At 41.6% G+C, this 17226-nt stretch overlaps 1 pseudogene; it reads left to right on the top strand.

Annotated features, from left to right (window-relative positions):
• The window catches only part of LOC145396787 (agmatinase, mitochondrial-like), a 35190-nt pseudogene that overhangs the window by 8959 nt on the left and 9005 nt on the right, over positions 1-17226 (top strand).

Raw genomic sequence — 17226 nt, 5'->3', positions numbered from 1 at the left:
ACGCACTTCCTCCTTTCTCACTTTTGCTTGTTACTGTTTGTCGTTTCTCACTGCTTTGTCTCACTTCTCGGTCCTTTCTTACCGTGATTTACCTGTTGTTGGATGAAGATTGCCTCTACTTGTAGGTACTATCACGATCCAAAGTTTCTTTACACCCCTGAGTGGAAGAAGGTCGAAGCCAAGGTTGTATCAAGACCAGATGATCGGACACTGCCAGTATACAAGACTAATAATGGTTCATGATACCGTGATTCATAAACAGGCTCGTGTGTTTCGTCCGAGTGATTCTTATTATCCTAAGCTTCAGGTTAGTGAACCCCTCCAGCATGAACTGGCCTGTGTTCGGTGGCCCGTCATTTCTTCAACCTTGGCTTCGACCTTCCTCCACTCAGGGGGGTAAAGAAACTTTGGATCGTGATAGTACGTGTAGAAGATTATGGAGATGTCTCGTAGACTTCTTACTTGTAGTTAATCGCAGAGCTTGTTTTTCCTCACTCTTAACTCGTTCTTCTTCCTGATTACTTGCCTGTGGTTACTTGATTGTAGAATTGTAGGCTTGTAGGCTTGTAGACTTGTAAGCTCGTAGGAGTTGGTTAATACGCTTGCGGCCACAGCAAAACTAATAGAACTTCATTTTAATAGAACTTCATTTTAAGAAGCTTCATTTTAAGAAGGTGGAGTTTAGAACTGAGAGCTCTCCTAAATTACATAAAATAATCTGATCACATAAAAAAACAAACTACAATAATGCGTCACTGTCTTGAGACTAAGATGGCTTAGAAGTAATGCCTGTCTACTATACAGGGACTATTAAGACAGACATTTACTTTTCCCATTCACAGTCTTCCCCTAGAATACAATCCCCTCAAAATAGATATTACATTTAAATATCTATTCATACCACTGGGTGAACAGGGGCAAACAGGATTCTAACTCTTGAAAATGACCTTTATAGGTAGGACCATGGCTTGAAAAATATCGATGGGGTTCAGGCATCAAATTGATATTAACTCTAGTTATTTTATTTATTTATTTTTCAGGAGAATTACGGTCCCATTGGCTTCATACACGTGGACGCTCACCCAGACTTACAGGATGAGGTGTTGGGCAGCAGAATAGGCCACGGGACGCCCATCAAGCGAGCCTACGACGAGGGCCTGTTGGCCTGAGAGAGGGTGGTGGAGATCTGGTTGAGGGGAACGGCGTTATCGGAGAATGACTGCAACATCGGCAGGAGTCTAGTATGTGGGTCTGAAGGGAAGGTGTTGTTGCTGTGGCCAAAGATTCATCTGCACGTGAACCCGGTGCACTGCAGGCTGAACTTACCCTCTCCTGCATGACACCAACTTCATTCAGGGGGATAGGGAGAGAGCTGAGTGACGTTTGTAATATAACTGGGCAGTGCAACAGCCTGATTACATAAATATATTACTACACCCTCGCTCCCGAAACGAGAGAGGTTATGATAATTATACCCGACGTGTTTGTGTGTCTGCTTTTCTGTCTGTCTGTCTGACTGTCTGTCTAAGATAAATAATTTGAAGAGTTTTTATCCGAATTGAAGCATACTTAGTGGTGGGGTATACCTGTTGTTTTTAAGGACAATAGGTTATTGGTCAAGATCACATGGCAAGTTAAACTAAAATAGCATCTACCCGATTTAGACAAAACGTTGTGAGAGGCTTCAAGATAAGCCAGGGATAAAGGGATTCGGTTATAAGAGCAAGTAATCTGAGGTGGAGGTTAAAGAAAAACTTCAAATATCAACGTCAAACAGCAAGGTCAACTCAGTTTTTATATGATTTTGACAAAACTTGATGGAATTGTTAAGGATCAGGCAAGGATAAAGTAATTTTGGTTTGAGAGCAACTGATGGAAGATCAAGGTCAGAGGGCAAAGTCACATGTTACACCCTTAAGTCAGTTGGTGGGGGTGAATACTGTACTCTCTGAGTGCTCCTCTCCTTGCTTTGTGGTGATATTGTAGTAGTAGTAGTAGTAGTAGTAGTGGCAGTGGTAGTGGTAGCGGTAATGGTAGTGGTAGTTGCCCTGGTAGTGCTGCCGCGTGACAAACGGTAGCCCAGAGCTCTCGATATTCCTGGTGCCATGTGTCGTTAGGGAAAGGGGAACGTAGTGTAGGTGGATGAGGGTGGTGTAGGTGGGTGAGGGTGGTATAGATGGGTGAGGGTGGTGTAGGTGGGGACGGTGGTGTAGGTGGGGGAGTGTAGTGTAGGTGGGTGAGGGTGGCATACTTGAGGAGGGTGGTGTAAACAGAGAAGAGTGGTGTTAGTGGGAGAGAGTTGTGTAGATAGGGAGGGTGGTGTAAGTGGGGAGTGTTAGGAGGGTGGTTTACTCGTACATGGGAAGAGTGATGTAGGTGGGGGGGGGGTTGTATGTGGAGGAGGGTGTTGTAGGTAAGGGAGGGTGGAATGGGTGGGTATGGTGGTGTAGGTGGGAAGCGTGGTATAAGTGGGGAGAATGGTGTAGGTGAGGGAGGATGGTGTAGGTGGGGGAGAATAGTGTAGGTGGGGGAGGGTGGTGTAGGTGGATAGGGTGGTGTAGGTGGGGAGGGTGGTGTAAGTAGGAAGGGTGGTGTAGGTGGGGGAGGGTAGTGTAAGTAGGAAGGGTGGTGTAGGACGGTTTAGGTAAGGTGGTGAAAGGTGGTGTAGATGGGGGAGGGTGGTGTATGTGTGAAGGGTGGTGAAAGGTGGTGTAGGTGGAGGAGGTTGGTGTAGGTGGAGGAGAGTGGTGTAGGCGTGGAAGGGTGTTGTAGGTATAAAGGCGTACAAAGGAAGGCAAACAGCAACAGACCTAATGGTCCTTTCGAGGCTGTTGTTACGGAGAAGACTATCACTATATCTACAGTAATTCTACAAGTTGAAGGTAAGGATAGTAAAGCAAGAAGGAGGGTGGTGTAGGTGTGGGGAGGGTGTTGGTGGGGGAGGGTGGTGTAGGTGGGGAGGGTGGTGTAGGTGGGGGACCGTTGTGTAGGTGGGAAGGATGGTGTAGCTGGGAAGAGTTGTGTGGGTGGGGGAGGGAGGTATAGGTGGGAAGGGTGGTGTAGGTGGAGGTGTTGGACGGGTGTACAGTAGGTGGGGAATGTGGTGTAGGAAGGGTGGAGGTGTAGGAGGGTGGTGCAGGTGGAGTTGAGGATCATTCCACTCTGGCACAATGACTGCAATATCGTGAGTCTCCTGAGTTGTTGTGTACTAACTTATTAACCCCCGAGAAGTACCTTTGTTGATATTAATTTGGTCTACATTTTTTTTTTTTTTTAAACTCTGGAGACAGTCCTTGGGGTTGGAAAAGTAGACACACTCTCCATCAACTCTCTCAGCCCTGTGACGTACATAGCTTGTTAATATGGAGAACTCTAAGCAGTTTTACTAGCTTTGGAGAGAGAGAGAGAGAGAGAGAGAGAGAGAGAGAGAGAGAGATTGTAGCACTAATAGCATCAGCGGTACAGTCATGGTACAATCAAATGCAAAAGTCGCATCACCTACCTCCTCCGCCTTTTTCTCATTTGTTGGATTCATAGGTGCTTAAATGAGACGCGGAGGAGAAAATGCACTCGATAAGGTTGCTCTCTCTCTCTCTCTCTCTCTCTCTCTCTCTCTCTCTCTCTCTCTCTCTCTCTCTCTCTCTCACCTTAGTCCGCTACGGCACATTCCAGCGTTTACAAATCGGTGACGAAAACAGGCTGGAGAGACAAACGGACTGGATCATTTTCCCGTACCTTGGTGTAATTACAGTAGCCGAGGGACAAGAAATACTAGGGCTTGTATTTTTGTCTGTTAAAGACTCTTCCTAATACCACTTCCTTAGCGATTTATTTTTGGATATAGCTGGTTAATATCTTTCTGTAGGTTACATATGCAGAGTATGGCGATACTGAAAGGGCTTTGGTAGCATTGAGTACAAAATGGTGTAATAAACAAAATAATTCACTAAGGAAAATGTGCTAGGGAACTTCTTCGACCTACGAGAATACGGGCCTTGAAGTAACATAGGCTCTGGTGTCGTATTCTCAGTGGCCAGGGAAATTTCGTGACATCTTTCTTATTGATTTATTTTGCTCCCTACACCTCAATATCCTCTCCTATGTAATTGATGCAAACTACGCCGCTATTAACCCAACTACTACGATGACGTGTTTTTTATTTGTTATCGCCTCCTTTTAGCAAGGTGGAGAGATAATGTTTTTGCCTGTATGTGTGCGTGTGTGTGTGTGTGTGTGTGTGTGTGTGTGTGTGTGTGTGTGTGTGTTCCCATTATATCTCATGAACGGTTTGAGCTTTCAACCTGAAACCTTCAGGGTATGAAGATATGGCCAAAATCTTGGGCCAGTTCGAAAATGAGCACTCGGGGTCAAAGTGAAGGTCACCAAAATGGATGCCAAAGGTCAACTAGTTTTTATCGCCAGCCTTTAGCACCGTTATATCTCTTAAAAGGCTTGAGCTATCAACATGAAACCTTTGGGGTACCAAGATATGGCCAAGATCTGGGACGTAGCCAACAGCATATTCTGGCAGGCGATTAGCATTTGGCTCCCGAATGCTTTTATTTCATTCTTACTGTTACCAGATTTCATTCAGCTTAGGAGAACCCCTGATGATGAATAGGCTGATGCAAGAATATTAAACCTCTCCAGATCAAATAATCTCTCTCGGGCTGAAAAAATTGTCTAGAGTCAGCAAGAAGAAAATAAAATATGACTTGGTAGTAATGAGGGGACTAAAACAATATATTTTACAGAAGAATTTGAAAGTGTAAGGTGTGAAATAAATCGCTAAGGTAGAGGTACTAAGAAGTGTCCAATATCATATTGAATACCAGTGACTGTAATGGATTAAAGTACAGAGGGGAGGGGGAAGGCTGCATGTAGAGTAGCAACCAGCTGTGTTTCCCGGCTGAGCACAACAAACATACTGAACTCTTCTCAGCGAGATACTGGTCGCAGTTTCGTTTGAAAATCATCGTGCTGGGTTCCATTAGGCTGTCTGCGTGTGTGTGTGTGTGTGTGTGTGTGTGTGTGTGTGTGTGTGAGGGGTTAGTAGTAATAGTAGTTGTAGTCCCAGGTTCATCTGAATGGGAACCCGGTGAACTGAAGACTGAAATATCTTCTTCAGTCTACCATCCTCCTTCCAGTGGATAGGAAATGAACTGAGGGACGTTTATATAATCAGGTAGATCCACCAACCTGGTCATGTCGGTGGCACCACTTGAAGGCGTCCCCATCCAGCACAGTGTAAGGGGTAAATGTGTGTGTGTGGTAGGTCTCCATATTATAATTGCAAATCATACTAGATAGATAGATAAATAGATAGATAGAGAGACAGATAGAAGCAGGAAGTCAAATGATGAGAAGGTGTTGTGTTTGCGAGAAGCGAGCAGCGCTAAACGCTTACACGGGGGAAAGCTGACGACAGCGGCCAGTAAGGAGATGATTCAGTTAGCTGTCAGCAGTCCTCTCGTGAGAAAGTTCTGTTGCCATGAGGAAGATACGTGACACACACACCCTACTACACGAGATGTGAGGAAAGAGAGTTTTGAAGGAGACAAGCGACCCTATAGAGAGGTCGAGACGGAGATTAGCCACCGAACAGGCTAGACAGAAGGAGACAAGCGACCCTAGAGAGAGGTCGAGACGGAGATTAGCCTTAGAACAGAAAGAGAGAGAGATAGCGAGACAGGAAGGTAGCTACCCGGGACTTATACTCTTATACCTGTTTAATATTTCCAAGACAAATAAAAATAGTCCCATACTATTCTTTACCTCTCCCGTCACTACATGACATCTGGTGGGGAAACTACTACAAGATATAAAAGCCGCTCGACCACAAGTCTAAAATATACTTCTCTACAAGTAACTACAAAGTCTTTATGACATTTGGTAGCAGCGAACGTATACGAACCTCGTCTACGAATCAACATTAAATTCCTACAAAATATCAAGATTGACAACAACCAACAATATCAGCTCCTGCCCCCTCCGTCTCCCAGATCATTACGCTGATGCAGAGGTCAAGAGATCACTCGACGCCTTGCAAGTAGCTTAACGACAAACCAGCAAATCTGCGGACATCGTCTCCGAATTAAAAGCAAATTTCTACAAAAGCAACCGAGACTACAAGGTTAGCTTCAGTTCTACAAAGTCTACAGCCATCTACAATCAACTACAGCCATCTACAATCAACTACAATTAACAACTCTACGTCGTCTGTATAATCTTCTACACGCACCTACAAGTAGCGGCAGTTTTCATCCCACAACGAATAAATCACTAGAGAAAAGGACAGAGAAAACTTCCACATAGAATAAAGGGAACAAACAAACGAAGAGTGAGACACGATTTACAACTCATCTTACTCACTCGTCTTCACTCAAGTTACTCATCGCTACTCATTCACTCACCACAGCTACCAGTGTGGGAAGTTGAGGTCATCATGCTTGCTTGCTGAACAGACGCCACGTCAGTCAACACACCACCTGCACCACCACTCACACCATTTCCCACCACGGTAAAAATTAGTAAGTTACATAGTTACTTCATTTATACAATACACAGTGATAGATAATAAGCTTCTGCACAAACATATAAAACGTGCTGTATAGTTACAGTTTAAATACACATACTTACTTCAATTATCTGCATAACTCAAACACTAAATAATCACCAACAATAAATATTCTACACTGTATATATTCATTCATTTATTATAACATTTATTTACTACCAACGAGTGTTACCATTTATACCTACCACATTATTATACCTACATAAAATACGTGTTTCATATATACAACTATACATTAGTACATCTACAAGTGATAAAGAAAATACACCATCACAGTTACTCAGTGAGCGATTAAAAGAACTGTATTAAACATTTATTAATTAAAGCTACCTAGTGGAAACATATAAATTAAGTTACAAGGTAAACTAGAGAAAAGAAAAAATGGCCAACACAAATGCCGTTAGCAAGAGTGAACATCTTCAACACAATCGTGAAGACAATGATTTCCACACAGTGCTGACACACATATTACTCACGATAGGTACAGGTGAACAAGTCAGTGTGTATAGTTAATACTGTATATATGTATATATATTTTTTTATATAAAATAACAAAATATGGGACTATATAATATCATTTTATAGTATCTGTGCAATATAAACTAAACTTTGAAAAAGTATCCCAAGGAAATTAGCCAGTAATTATGTAACCATGAACAACATGGAAAAAAGCGTACACAAGCAAAGAAAAACAAACTATAGAAAAAAAAAGAAAAAAAAAAAGAAGAAAGAAAGAAAGAAAAGTAAGAAAGAAAAAAGAGAAATAGAGTAAGATCACATAACAAACAAATGAAAATAAGTGTAAGTGTTACTACATAAGTCAAAATACCACATAAACTACAAACAAAAAAGCAAATTGTTGTCTCCACATACAAGTGGCACGACACATCATCACTATCATCGACCGCAGCATATGTTAGGACTGCAGTGATTACAATTATGTTACTCCATATTATAATTATGTAACGACAAACGATTGCATTATGTTACACTTTGCCAATTATGTAACAGTTGCATTAACAAGATGTAACTTTTATGTAACTTTAACTACAATTATGTACCTACAAACGATATGTAACAATTATGTAACGACAAACGATTGCATTATGTTACACTTTGCCAATTATGTAACAGTTGCATTAACAAGATGTAACTTTTATGTAACTTTAACTACAATTATAAGGCCAAGACACATATGTAATAGTTGCATTAACAAAATGTAACTACAATTATAAGGCCAACACAATTATGTAGTACCACAATGTTAGTACAATATTATAAGTCATACAATTATAGCACAATTCTATATTACCAGTATCATCATACAAGTTAGGTGAAATATTAGACATTACTAAAGTGATAACTCAAATATGTAATGTATAACCTAGCAGTATTACCATTGCACAATTATATGCGTACGTCTGTTGTACATGCACGTCTTACAAAGTGTTATACAACAATCATTGCATTTATTCCAATATGTATTCAGCTTATTTAAAATGTAATATTACTGAATAATCACTATTTACTATGAATAATATATGTATACAATATTCATACAATTATGTTACTTACAATATTATGTATTTCACTTAATTAGCTTATAAGTTCATTATAATGTGTATGTAGTATGTATTAATATATTATAACTATTAAATGTCGATGGTACGCCATTTTTGCGCGGCAGAGCAATGTGGTAGGTCTCCATATTATAATTGCAAATCATACTAGATAGATAGATAAATAGATAGATAGAGAGACAGATAGAAGCAGGAAGTCAAATGATGAGAAGGTGTTGTGTTTGCGAGAAGCGAGCAGCGCTAAACGCTTACACGGGGGAAAGCTGACGACAGCGGCCAGTAAGGAGATGATTCAGTTAGCTGTCAGCAGTCCTCTCGTGAGAAAGTTCTGTTGCCATGAGGAAGATACGTGACACACACACCCTACTACACGAGATGTGAGGAAAGAGAGTTTAGAAGGAGACAAGCGACCCTATAGAGAGGTCGAGACGGAGATTAGCCACCGAATAGGCTAGACAGAAGGAGACAAGCGACCCTAGAGAGAGGTCGAGACGGAGATTAGCCTTAGAACAGAAAGAGAGAGAGATAGCGAGACAGGAAGGTAGCTACCCGGGACTTATACTCTTATACCTGTTTAATATTTCCAAGACAAATAAAAATAGTCCCATACTATTCTTTACCTCTCCCGTCACTACATGACATCTGGTGGGGAAACTACTACAAGATATAAAAGCCGCTCGACCACAAGTCTAAAATATACTTCTCTACAAGTAACTACAAAGTCTTTATGACATGTGTTGGGGAGGGGGGGAGTCAGGTGCACATGGCGTGGGAGTCAGCTGTGTGTATATTCCAAGCAGCTGAGCACACGGAGAGTAATGATATTGCCTCCATGAATATTACTGGGTATATCAAATTGCCAGTATTACCACAATGATAGCACCGCCACCATTACCTCTACTGTCATTAGCCAGGCTGTTTACGGCCTGCACGATAATTTGAGACATAGCGTTTTATATCTTTGTACACCCATGCTCGCGAAGTAAAAGCGGGTATTATGTTTTGATCGTTTTGTGTGTGTGTGTGTGTGTGTGTGTGTGTGTGTGTGTGTGTGTGTGTGTGTGTGTGTGTGTGTGTGTGTGTGTGTGTGTGTGTGTGTGTTCCCATTATATCTCATGAACGGTTTGAGCTTTCAACCTGAAACCTTCAGGGTATGAAGATATGGCCAAAATCTTGGGCCAGTTCGAAAATGAGTACTCGGGGTCAAAGTGAAGGTCACCAAAATGGCTGCTAAAGGTCAACTAGTTTTTATCGCCGGCCTTTAGCACCATTATGTCTCATGAAAGGCTTGAGCTATCAACATGAAACCTTTGGGGTACCAAGATATGGCCAAGATCTGGGACGTTGCCAACAGCATATTCTGGCAGGCGATTAGCATTTGACTCCCGAATGCTTTTATTTCATTCTTACTGTTACCAGAAGATTTCATTCAGGTTAGGAGAACCCCTGATGATGAAGGGGCTGATGCAAGAATATTAAACCCCTCCAGATCAAATAATCTCTCTCGGGCTGAAAAAATCGTCTAGAGTCAGCAAGAAGAAAATAAAATATGACTTGGTAGTAATGAGGGGACTAAAACAATATAATTTACAGAAGAATTTAAAGGTGTAAGGTGTGAAATAAATCGCTAAGGTAGAGGTACTAAGAAGTGTCCAATACTCGTATCATATTGAATACCAGTGACTGTAATGGATTAAAGTACAGAGGGGAGGGGGAAGGCTGCATGTAGAGTAGCAACCAGCTGTGTTTCCCGGCTGAGCACAACAAACATACTGAACTCTTCTCAGCGAGATACTGGTCGCAGTTTCGTTTGAAAATCATCGTGCTGGGTTCCATTAGGCTGTCTGCGTGTGTGTGTGTGTGTGTGTGTGTGTGTGTGTGTGTGTGTGTGAGGGTTAGTAGTAATAGTAGTTGTAGTCCCAGGTTCATCTGAATGGGAACCCGGTGGACTGAAGACTGAATTATCTTTCTGCAGTCTACCATCCTCCTTCCAGTGGATAGGAAATGAATTGAGGGACGTTTATATAATCAGGTAGATCCACCAACCTGGTCATGTCGGTGGCACCACTTGAAGGCGTCCCCATCCAGCACAGTGTAAGGGGTAAATGTGTGTGTTGGGGAAGGGGGGAGTCAGGTGCACATGGCGTGGGAGTCAGCTGTGTGTATATTCCAAGCAGCTGAGCACACGGAGAGTAATGATATTGCCTCCATGAATATTACTGGGTATATCAAATTGCCAGTATTACCACAATGATAGCACCGCCACCATTACCTCTACTGTCATTAGCCAGGCTGTGCACGATAATTTGGAACAAACCGTTTTATATCTTTGTACACCCATGCTCGCGAAGTAAAAGCGGGTATTATGTTTTGATCGTTGTGTGTGTGTGTGTGTGTGTGTGTGTGTGTGTGTGTGTGTGTGTGTGTGTGTGTGTGTGTGTGTGTGTGTGTGTGTGTGTGTGTGTGTGTTAAATAACTCAAGTAATTTTGATCCGATTTTAGCCAAACTTCGCTTAAAGGTTGAGACTCAGCCGAACAGTGTACACAATCGTATTGTGATTTGACCAAAATGCTTCAAAGATGAAGGGCACGTAACAAGGCCAATTAAAAAGTTTTTATCCAATTTATGCCAAACGTTATGGAAGGATTGAGGATAAAGCAATAGTAAAAATTATTCGATTTTGAGAACAACCAGTCAAAGGTCAAGGTCGAAGGGAAAGATTAGACGCCAAGATCACAGGTCAGATTAAGTCAGTTTCGATCTGATTGGAACCAAACTTATTGGAAAAATTAATGGTCAAGCAAGAACGAAGGGATTCGATTTTGAAAATAATCAAAGGTTAAAGTCACAAGGCAAGATCAAAGTCTAACCCATATGTCTGTGCGTGCTTTGATCTGATATGAATCAAACTTGGTGGGTGAGTTGAGGATCATTCAGGAGGCTGACCTACTGGTTTTGAGAACAATACTCGTATATCGTTGGTCAAGTTGTGTGTTGATAAACTTATGCAAATTTTTATCTGATGTTGAATAAACTTTGTGGATGGGTTCATATTAAAAGAAGGATAAAGGGTTTCGATTTTAAGAACAATCCGTCAAAGGTCAAGGTCACAGTCACAGTTCATAGATCTTGGTCACTGGAAGAGTCTACTCAGTTTTGAGCTGATTTTAAATCATATTTAGTGGAAATGTTACGGATTATGCAAGAATGAAGTAATTCCCTCTTTTGAGAAATCTGTGGAAGGTCAAGTTTACTTTAAATATTCAGTCCTTGAACCAGCTGGTGGTCGCTGGTGTTGCACTCTCTGAGTGCTCCCTTTTATTCTTACTTTGCCAGCATGAAGAGTGATTAATTCTGGCCATCAATCTTTTTTCAAGGAGAACACCGGTGTTCCAGTGGATCTAGTATGGACCGGTACAGACATCCCAACCAACCATTTCATTCAGCTTTGGGGAAGCTTTTCAGACCGAAGGCTTCCTATGACTTCTTCTCAGCTGAATAAATCCATCTGGCATTATCAGGAATGTGATGCTATACTTAGTTTGTTTTCATCTAAGAGAAATGGATCACAACCACAGCTTGAATACTATGATATGGTTACGCGAAATCCACTGAGCTTTAGTCATGAGTTGGGAATGAGTGGCAACCCTCCAGTCTGACTATACGTGGCCATCAACTGAGCTGAAAGAGGTTAGGGATCTCTGTCAGGTGAAAACAAACACTATAGTTATACCGATGAGAAGAGAATATCTAAGACTGGGGTGATGAGTTTGCAAATACATGTACAGTACACCACATATGAACCTGGGACAGCATCATTATGTAGCAAAGGTCTGTCATTAGGTACACTTAACAACCTTGACATAATTATATATTTGTTGGTGGCACGCACATGAATCAAATGATGTGCCTACTAGTTAAAATTACCAAGTAACTATGATGCATAGTAGATGGAATTGGTAGGTACAGCTCCACTTCACACAGACACTGTACCAGGTTAATATGTCGCCAGCTGTACATTTCACTAGGCACTAGATTGAATTTAACGCCATCCAGTCCTTGCTTTGTGATCCATATCAGCTCACAGTTAGTTAGAAATTGGGTTTGGATGACGATGATGATGATGATGAAGATGAGGAAGAGAAGGAGGAGGAAGACAAGGAGGAGGAGAAGGAGGGGGAGGATAGTGATGATGATGATGATGATGATGATGATGATGATGATGATGACGACGAGGATGACGACGAGGAGAAAGAGGAGGAGGAGGAGGATAGTGATGATGATGATGATGATAGTGATAATGATGATGATAATGCTGTTAATATGGTAATGACGATGATGATATAGAAAAGGAAGTAGACACTCTCATCATTTAAACGCCTTTGCCGGCGAGGTACTATCGAGTCCATTAAAATCCGAAAGCATTGAAATGTCACCTTACACCCCGAGGATGCCTGGAGTATATTGATGGTTATCTACCTACCAAGTTTCATGCTGTTACGACAAACTGTCTGGCCCGTAGCCCTCTTTTGAAGATTTTCGGCATGTTGCACTTGCCGCGTGTCACGTCCCACGTGCACTGCCTGGGTGTGATGAAACCTGTCAAAAAACAAATCTTAACAAATGGGGCCCTGTGGTTGCTTAGATATAAGCTTCTCAAAAGCGTTACGGTCGGGACGGGTGGGACTGGGCTGGGTTGGGCCGCTCATATGTGAGAAAATGCCACTACAGTACTTGACGAGAGACTCGCCAGGGCTTCGCCCTTGCTTGTAACAATGAAGGGAGTATAGAGTATCTTATTTTACCTTCATCTTGTTGCTTCCAGGCAATTTTACACAAGTTAAGAAAGACCCGCCGTACTGAAAGAGGTACCAGCTAACTTCACCAAGCTTTTATATATAACGGATTGTTTTTTATCTTACTCTTAACACCTCCAGTCGAATAATTTTAATAGAGGCGAACCGAACTGAGGAGGTAACTGTGCCAAATACAAAAGTAAAGTATAGTTCGTTCATTTTAACTTGGCAGAGAATTTCGTTCTCATGCAGCTCCCCTAATTCATTGACAAAGTGAGATAATGCTATGGCTCTACATTCTTCCCACAGCACTTCTTCGTGACTAACACCATATTTCTTTGTTAATCTCTTGTCATAGCTCAGCATTCAAAACAGATAGATAACAATTTTACGCCCAGATAAAGTGAACTTAATATAGTAACTATGAGGCGCCAGGGAGTCTCCTAAGTCCACAAGAGGTTGATCCAAGATTACGCCGCCTTCAGGTTCAAAGGAAGTATTTTTAGGTGAGGCTTTCCTAGTGCCAGGATGGAGGTGTAAGAAGGTGTAGTTATATAGCAGAGGAAGAGACCGGATGGGGGAGGATTGTTAATGTAACATTGCATGAATACTGTTCTCTCTCTCTCTCTCTCTCTCTCTCTCTCTCTCTCTCTCTCTCCTCTCATCTTTCCTTCCCAACATTCTCTCTCCCCCATTCCCCCCACCCCGTTATCTCCTCACTGCGACAAATGACCCATCAAAATGAATTTTCCCAAATTAATGAACTTAACCAGGCAGCTCATTCACAGCGCCTCAGTAACACACCCATCACAGATCACTTGTTACCCTCTCCCTGTCTCACTCTATATTCTCGTATTTTGGGGTGATTTGGGGATTTTCTGTTTCCCTCTTTCTATCTAGCTCTATATTCTGGCCTTTTTTTTTGGGGGGGGGGATTTTTTTTTTAGGGTGATGTGGTGGCCGAGTGATAAGTGAAGCAATTTGTCGTCTTAAGTGACGCGAGATCTATCCCAGCCTGGAGCAGGCAACGCTTGATTAATTGAATATCGTTAAGATATACTTTACCCTCTTACACACGTCCCACCAACACGTCATAAAAACACCCCAGCTAACACAGTCCTGACTGACACGGCCTCAGCATATATTTACTATGGTCGTTGGGTATTAATGACGAAACGGTGACAGGTGAAGGTGTGTGTTGCAAGTATAAGGACTGCTGGGCCTGGAGATATTAAGGTTAAGATCAGAGCGGGACACTTTAAAAAAAAATGAGGATTTTCTTTATTTAACACCTTCAATCAGTAATCTATTTCCGGCATTTTGTATTCATCTCTAATTTTAGGGCCACTCCGTGATTCGCTTTATATTCCGGCCACTGGAAATAATTTTAGCATTTTGTCTCTCTCACTGGGTCACTTATTTCCTTCTTGACTAAGTTAAGATTTAACATAAAGATTTGCTTATTTAACTCCTTCCAACATTAAACTGCTTCCAGCAGCTCTAATTTGTCTATTATTTTATGGATAATGACTGTTAACTTTATGAATTATCAATGAGGTATCTCTCCGTGAGCCACTTAAGGAATCTCCTTTTTCTTTGTTAAAAGGAGAAAATTTGGGGATTCACCCATTTACCATTTTCTCCCTGTGGGCTACTTTTCTTTTTTTTTTTTAATGTAGGGAAGAAGGAGCTATCGGATACAAGTACGCAAGACTGTTTCCTCTAAAGAAAAAATGAAAGCAAAATAATAGAGAGCCAAATTCAAGATCAGTTCATTTCGAGATGCCAAGACACAATGGGTTTAAAAGACTAGAGGTCATGGGCAGTAGGAAATACAGAAAGAGCAAGAAAGTTCCATAGCTGACCTGTTGCATATATGAAGGACTGGGAGTAACAGTTAACTCTCTCACTAGACAGCTGAACAGAAAAGGGGTGAGAGTTTGCTGCCTGACAGGTGCTGCCCGCCAGCCGTAGTGGTGGGGGAATGCAGGCATACAGTTCAGAGGAGCAGTGATCATTGAAGTAGCGATAGAAAAGAGATAAAGATGCATCAGTGCGTCGAAGAGACAGAGGTTGAAGGAGGCCTGTACAGTAGGATGAGAGTTTGTGAGACGAAAACCATACTACACCTTGACGAGAAGAATTGTATGTGGGGAGCCTCCTCACCCATGAGATTTGTACTCGACACAGGAGCGAAGAAAACCTCTGTGTAAAGTCAACAACTGTGCGCGGGTAAAGAAGGCACAGGGTAGGCTTAGCACACCTAATCTCTTGGAAGCAGAATTTACGAGAGATATAACATGATCTTTCTAAGATAAATCCCAAGAGAATGAAACCCCAAGTATGTTCAGTGTTGAGGCAACATTGAGTTGGATATTGTTAAAAACTAAAGGGCACGTTATACAGATAACTGAAGTAAATGAGAGGTTTGCCTTACGTCACCCCTTCACTATGGAAGGTCTGGCCAAAGCAGAACAGAACAGTGTAGGGTCAGCGAGTGTCCATAGGCATGTCTGCTGAATAGACACGGTGCCTTCTGTAACCCTACTCAGCTGCTGACTTCGTAGACGGGCCTTATTCTGCCCTGTGTGCAGATTGTTCTCTGACTGTACCGTGAATGATATTAACATTACATAATCTCTCTCTCTCTCTCTCTCTCTCTCTCTCTCTCTCTCTCTCTCTCTCTCTCTCTCTCTCTCTCTCTCTCTCTCTCTCTCTCTCTCTATCTATCTATCTATCTATCTATCTTTACTGGGCACTGTGATCATAGTTTCATATTTGGTTTGTGGCTCTGTGGAGACGAAGGTTGAGAAAGGAGTTGAAGTCATTTTTGTTTGGGGTTTTCCTTGATGGAATCTGGTATTAAATGTCTGGCTTAACGATACAAATTAAGTGATTGAATAGAGAGGCGCGCGCGCACACACACACACACACACACACACACACATAGGAGGAAAAAATGAGTAGGCAGATAGACAGGTAGACATAAAGTTATGCTATATACCCGTGTCAAGCAACTAACCAACTTACCGGTCTTTCATGTGTTGGAGAAATGTTTTATAATTTTTATTTTGATGTATATTTTCTGTAACCTTCATAAGCGATTTCATTTTTACTGAAATTGCAGATGCTTTATTTCATTTAACATTTAAGCCACATACTGCTTTATCTATATTTCATTAACACTTTTTTATTCCCTCCGACAAGGTTAGTGTGTTTTCTCCCCTGTTAGTTAGTTAGTTTGTTTATTTGTTAGCAGGTTTACTCAAAAAGTAGAGGAATGGTTTGGACCAAATTTGGTGGGTAGATAGCCCATGTTCCAGGGAACAATCGATTAACTTTTGGGACAGATTCGGATCGTATTACAGATTTATGATCCGGAAAACACTTTTTGCGAAACCCTAATCAGTGACGACAAAATTTAACCCATTATGATGAGTGGTTTGGAAATTGCGTTGCCCTTGTCGGAGAGATGGGCTCCAATGAGTGCCCCTAAGTTCATACAGTAACTATTTTATGTACATATTTTGACAATGTGTTTTACGTTGCAAAATTATTCTTATTTTACTGAAATATTTCTTTCATACTGAACATAATTTACTCTTTTCAGTACTTTTTACCTCAGCCAAGGAGGTTATGTATTACCCCATGTTAGTTTGTTTGTCTTTCTTTTAGCAGGATTACTCAAAAAGATACGAACGGATTCTGTTGAAATATTGAGGAACGGTTGGCCATACCCCATAGAAAAAATGATTAAATTTTGCGGCGGATCCGGATCCGGATCCGGAGTATCCCGCACAATATCTCCAAAAGTTCGTAACGAATATCAATGAAATTTGTGGAAAGCTGGGCCATGGACCAAGAAAGAATTGATTAGATTTTGGGGCGGATCTGGATCCTATGTCCACGGATCCGGATCCGATTTTACTCAAAAAGTTATGAACGGATTGTGACGAAATTATGTGGATGGGTGGTCCATGGACCAAGGAAGAACTGTTTAAATTTGGGGGCAGATCCGGATCCGGATCTGGAGTGTCTCCAGAAATTCCCAGTGAATTTCAATGAAATATTGTGGAAAGGTGGGCCATGGACCAAAAAATAACTTTATTAAATCTTGGGGTGGATCCAGATCAGGATCCTATATCTGTGGATCCGAATCCGGATCCTTTTTTATGGCAATGGCAATGGCGGAGGTATGCGCTCTCTGAGTGCTTTCTAGTCTCATACTTTTCACTAATTTCTACCACGTCAAAGAGTTTTGCTTAGGCTCTT

The sequence above is a fragment of the Coenobita brevimanus genome, chromosome 39, assembly GCF_032717465.1.
Source record: "Coenobita brevimanus isolate Jiangsu-jjx chromosome 39, ASM3271746v2, whole genome shotgun sequence".
In the NCBI taxonomy this organism is placed as follows: domain Eukaryota; kingdom Metazoa; phylum Arthropoda; class Malacostraca; order Decapoda; family Coenobitidae; genus Coenobita; species Coenobita brevimanus.
This window is presented reverse-complemented; position numbering and strand designations above follow the sequence as displayed.